At 41.5% G+C, this 6,000-nt stretch overlaps 1 protein-coding gene across 1 annotated transcript in view; it reads left to right on the top strand.

Moving 5' to 3' along the window:
- LOC142257496 (uncharacterized) overlaps positions 1–4,251 on the top strand; it is a 66,323-nt gene extending 62,072 nt beyond the window's left edge. Inside the window, exon 10 of the mRNA XM_075329638.1 lies at positions 3,845–4,251. The gene's annotated coding sequence lies outside the window, so the exon portion shown is untranslated. The remainder of the gene's footprint in view (positions 1–3,844) is intronic.
- The last annotated feature ends 1,749 nt before the right edge of the window (positions 4,252–6,000 follow it).

Consider the following 6,000-nt stretch of genomic DNA (forward strand, 5'->3'; position numbering starts at 1 on the left):
TCATTGCCCCAGCGAAATCCTCTTATGGCCTGAGTATAATGTAATACTTATATATGTTCTGAGGATTTCGATAGCGTAGGCCAATGACAATCAGAGACGAGTTCTTGGTACAAGATATTTTATAATATGTAACCACGGTAGATACACAACGGAAAACACAGCGGTACAAATACACACAATACCTTCCCGAAACGGAGCGAAGGGAATTCCCGGGGCCACGCACCGGACTCCCCCAGGGAGACCACCAGAGCGAACCCCTATACAGGGACTGTCCGGCAATCACCCCGGAAGGCCTAAATGCGCAGCAGCCGGGACACAAGGGGCAAGCGGTAAAAGTCCAGGAGTGTCCGTACGGAATAAATGTCCAGAGTGGTTACGAACCAGAGAGAACCGGGCAGAGTGCTGACCGAAGATGGCAGACGGGATCCGGGCACAGCTTGAGAAACCGGGTAAGGTCCAGAGTCGGTCGGTCGGTAGTCTTTAGGAGGATCCAAAGGCAAACAGGATTAGCAGCAGCAAAGCAGGAGCACACAGCAAGCAGTATACTCAGGCACTGGACTAGGCTTAGAGGCGGCCTTTTAAGCAGCTGGTCAGGAAGTAGGGCAACAGAACAGTAAACTCCATGTTAACCGAGGGCAAGCTCATTCAAAAGAGAACTGGAAAACCTGGAAACCTGACAGGTTGTTTTGTTGCTGCCCCACAACCTGATCCCCATTCTATTCCCCCGTCCCGGAGATATTCACAGATGCTGCAGTCACTAGACAGCATCCCTTAACCCTTTCCACACCCATACCCCTTTTCCCTCCCATACCTGCAATGCCGTCTTCCCCCATACCGGCCAGTCTGCCGTCACACTCCCCAATTACCAATCCCCTCCCCTTGGATCCCCCTTTTTTCCTTAAGACACATAGTGAGCCTTACCCCGAACCTGACAAGGAACAGCCCTCATTTAAATATGTCCCTTTCAACCCCACCCAGTCAGCGGCATTAATCCCCTGCCTGCCAGTTCCCAGCATTAACCCTATGCGATTTTATAGGAAGATGCTACAGGTCCATCAGTTATACTCAGCTGCGCGGAAGGACCTAGATAATCTCACCAAAGTAAAAGCAGGAGACAGTTTTTGGCCCTTGTGTATACAACCGCGCCGGTGCAGCCCCCACCACAGCCCATGCCCCGACAGGGCCCAAACCCCATATACGTAGCTCCCAATCAACAAAACCAGCAGAGCCAGCAACAGAATTGTTGGCGTTGTGGTCAATTTGGTCACTATCAAAGAAAGTGTCACACCCCCAAATCTCAGTGTTTGGCCAGGTACCCTCAAAACCGTAACCAAAACTTGCAACACATAAATTTATAATAAAGGTGTTCCCTGTAGATTCAGTAATGATCTACCTGAAGCCAGGTGTGCCTTTTCCCAGAGTATCACAGTATCCCTTTAAATCAGTCCCAGGAGATTTCCCAAGATACTGCCCACAGTCCGGCTGCACCCAGGAGTCTGCCCCAACCTTCCCTAATGACACAGGGGGGAGCCCCGGACTGCTTGTTTTTGTTGCAGTGATTTCCAGTCCCAAGCCACCCGCTCTAATGATGCTCTCCATTCCACTCTATCAATCTTAAGGTTTCTATAATATATGTTTCTGTAGTACCTTTGTTTCTGCTGGCTGACACGGTACAGAAATATATTTTATATATTTCTATAGTGAAAGTTCTGCCCATGGTTTTTTTCTTGTATCTGTTTTGCCCACCACCTGTTCTAATATCGCGCATCCTGAAGGAGATAGGGGGGGCATAAATCAATGCAGGGATGTGTGGGAGTGTTTTTTTTTTTCCAGTAAGCTGCTGCTAGTCACAAGTTGTAGAGAGCAGGAAAAAAAAAATAAATAAGGAAGTAGAGAAAAGTAAAAAAAAAAGGTAGCTTCAGCAGATTTACAAAGCTGTTTCTGTCTTATGTACTAACCAGTGCTTTTTCCGGCTGGTGGAGTGGATTTTGTTTAATCCTTAGAGTTCAAAATTTCATAGGAGATTATCAATAGTATTCTGCTGCTATTTAAACAATAAATTTTTTATTGAGTTTCAAATTATTAATACAAAGAATGGAAAACATTAAAGAATGATGATTGATTCACTTATAGATTGGAGTAAGTCATAAACGTTTGATATACCGTGAAATGCGACTAAGGCCATTTTGGCCGTCTAAGTTATCACATTATAAACCATTTCTTATAAAACTGAGATTCATATTCTGGTAATAAAATGGAGCCGCAAAAACAATTACTTTTTTTGGTCTTATATATAATCATATAAATTTCCAATCGTAATCCCCATACCTAGGGGACTTCTGCTGCTATTTAAATAATTAAATTAATTTTGCAGGGAAAAGTATATTTTTTAAAATATACAAATTAGGTTTTTTTGTTTTTATGGTTATGTTTTTTTTTGTATTATTTTTGCATACAGACTGCCAATATTGATTATTTTCCTTTTTTTTGTAGATACAGACTATCTATGAACCCTGTTGTAAGGTTTCAAAATTTCCCAGTAGAGTATGTTATATTTATTTGTTGGTTAATCATATTGTTTACTGTTATAGATCTATATATTTTGTCAAAGTAGTATATATAAAAAGGGAGGAAGTAGATATCTATTATATTTTTCTAGCAGCAGACATATTGGATAGGCTTTAAAGCAGGCTTTGAAGCTGGCCTTTCTTTTGCAACAGTTATGTCATGTTTATTGGATTATTATGAATGTAGGAATATATGTCTGTTATAGGAATGATCTAATCTATATTTCTTTTAGTTTTTGTTTTTATAGATGAAACCAGAAGGTGGTCGATTCTGCACTGGATATGCTACAATTTGCACAACATGAGGTAGTCTAAATTTAGGCCACTCCCTCCCCTCCTATCGGTACGAAAGGAAGTGACGTAAGTGCCTCTCTAGATGGGTGGAGCAGAGGTAGGTAAGATAGTCAAAATGTATGTAGGATGTAGATCTTTCCTGTTGTCAAATAAGCTAGGTACGCCGAAAAGAAAGTCTAGATCTGTGCTGATGCAATCGGATGGAGATCCCCGTACAGGTGCAGCTGACCAAGAAGCAGTGAACGGGCCTAGAGTTGAGGAGTCCTTTACCATGCATAAAGACCATGCCTCGGTGACATTTGTCACGTCAGTGACTTCTGTCACTCCTTGTGTTCTTAAATCCCTACAGGAACAAGCGAATCAACAGGGAGTGGAGAGTGAGATGCAGGGAGCCAGCTGACTGAGGAAGGTCTGTGGATGAAGGGCGGTAAGCTTTCTCTGCCATGAGATCTCTTCTTAATGATGGCCCAAGTAGCATGGACTAACATCTGTGACAGTTGGATATCAGTGTGCGCTTTGGTGACACCAGGGTTCAGTACCCAGGTAGGCAAATTCACCCAGTCTTGTAAAACACGATTTTGAAACAATGAAGAAAACTGAAAAGAGTCCGTAAAAACACCCTGCACCTGCTCTACCCATTCTTAGAGACTGCAAACTGATTATGGATGTTTATCATGAGCACGTTGTATGCAAGTCTGTGCGTGTTGTGTAGATTTCTTTCCAGGTCTGGTCAGAGGCTTTCCAGTGCAGAAAACGACGTCATTGCTGAAAATCCATATAATGCAAGTGGTATGTAAAAAAACCCAAACTGATAAGTTGTAAATCAATGCGTGTTATATTTCTCTTTAGTGTGTGTTGTGTTTCTCTTTAGTAATAAACAGGTTCCAATGTAAAATGTTTCTTTTTGGTCTAGCGCAAACCACGTATAATTTTTATATGATTGACTAATTAGAGAAATAAACAAGTGTATTTTCTAATTCCAGATCCTAAATCAGAGTTAGTAGTATATGGTTTTCGGTCAGGAGACTATTAATCCTAAAAGGACACAGAAAATTCGATAAAGCTCAACGGCAGGACAGCATGGATTCACGCCCTGCATTGCAGAAGGGTCGATCCACCGGAGCTGCACTAAGCGTCCTGCTCATATTTATCCTTTACAAAAAAACCTGTACAGTCCCAAACCATCATTGCCGAAACAGTTAGAAGAGAGGACTTAGAGAACATTGACATTAAGGAATAACGTTTGGAACTCCATTCTATGTCTGAACTGGGTGCAAAAAACCTAAAAAAACATCACTATGGGGAGATAAGGTATGCACACCAGTGACTATGGAAGGGGAATACATGGAATAGCAGAAACTGCTGTGTGAATACTGACATGAAAAATTCAATAGCCATTTGTAAGAATGAAATGTGAAAAATGGAACCTGCATTACTGCCATGAATATATGAATAAAGAGAAATTTAGCTACTGAATTGATCAATGCAGAAGAGCCCCAACACTACGCCAAAGTATTTCTCTACGTTGGGGTCCCTAGCTTGTGTGTGTCCTCTCATGCAGTTAAAAAACTTACCGTGTATGGGACGCTGAGACCCAGGCTATATATGCGTATAATGTGGATTGGCAATAGGTGTGTATGGGGAGGGTTCACAAACGAAAAACTACTAACATTAAGGAATAACGTTTGGAACTCCATTCTATGTCTGAACTGGGTGCAAAAAACCTAAAAAAACATCACTATGGGGAGATAAGGTATGCACACCAGTGACTATGGAAGGGGAATACATGGAATAGCAGAAACTGCTGTGTGAATACTGACATGAAAAATTCAATAGCCATTTGTAAGAATGAAATGTGAAAAATGGAACCTGCATTACTGCCATGAATATATGAATAAAGAGAAATTTAGCTACTGAATTGATCAATGCAGAAGAGCCCCAACACTACGCCAAAGTATTTCTCTACGTTGGGGTCCCTAGCTTGTGTGTGTCCTCTCATGCAGTTAAAAAACTTACCGTGTATGGGACGCTGAGACCCAGGCTATATATGCGTATAATGTGGATTGGCAATAGGTGTGTATGGGGAGGGTTCACAAACGAAAAACTACTAACATTAAGGAATAACGTTTGGAACTCCATTCTATGTCTGAACTGGGTGCAAAAAACCTAAAAAAACATCACTATGGGGAGATAAGGTATGCACACCAGTGACTATGGAAGGGGAATACATGGAATAGCAGAAACTGCTGTGTGAATACTGACATGAAAAATTCAATAGCCATTTGTAAGAATGAAATGTGAAAAATGGAACCTGCATTACTGCCATGAATATATGAATAAAGAGAAATTTAGCTACTGAATTGATCAATGCAGAAGAGCCCCAACACTACGCCAAAGTATTTCTCTACGTTGGGGTCCCTAGCTTGTGTGTGTCCTCTCATGCAGTTAAAAAACTTACCGTGTATGGGACGCTGAGACCCAGGCTATATATGCGTATAATGTGGATTGGCAATAGGTGTGTATGGGGAGGGTTCACAAACGAAAAACTACTAACATTAAGGAATAACGTTTGGAACTCCATTCTATGTCTGAACTGGGTGCAAAAAACCTAAAAAAACATCACTATGGGGAGATAAGGTATGCACACCAGTGACTATGGAAGGGGAATACATGGAATAGCAGAAACTGCTGTGTGAATACTGACATGAAAAATTCAATAGCCATTTGTAAGAATGAAATGTGAAAAATGGAACCTGCATTACTGCCATGAATATATGAATAAAGAGAAATTTAGCTACTGAATTGATCAATGCAGAAGAGCCCCAACACTACGCCAAAGTATTTCTCTACGTTGGGGTCCCTAGCTTGTGTGTGTCCTCTCATGCAGTTAAAAAACTTACCGTGTATGGGACGCTGAGACCCAGGCTATATATGCGTATAATGTGGATTGGCAATAGGTGTGTATGGGGAGGGTTCACAAACGAAAAACTACTAACATTAAGGAATAACGTTTGGAACTCCATTCTATGTCTGAACTGGGTGCAAAAAACCTAAAAAAACATCACTATGGGGAGATAAGGTATGCACACCAGTGACTATGGAAGGGGAATACATGGAATAGCAGAAACTGCTGTGTGAA

The sequence above is a fragment of the Anomaloglossus baeobatrachus genome, chromosome 1 (assembly GCF_048569485.1).
Source record: "Anomaloglossus baeobatrachus isolate aAnoBae1 chromosome 1, aAnoBae1.hap1, whole genome shotgun sequence".
Taxonomy (NCBI): domain Eukaryota; kingdom Metazoa; phylum Chordata; class Amphibia; order Anura; family Aromobatidae; genus Anomaloglossus; species Anomaloglossus baeobatrachus.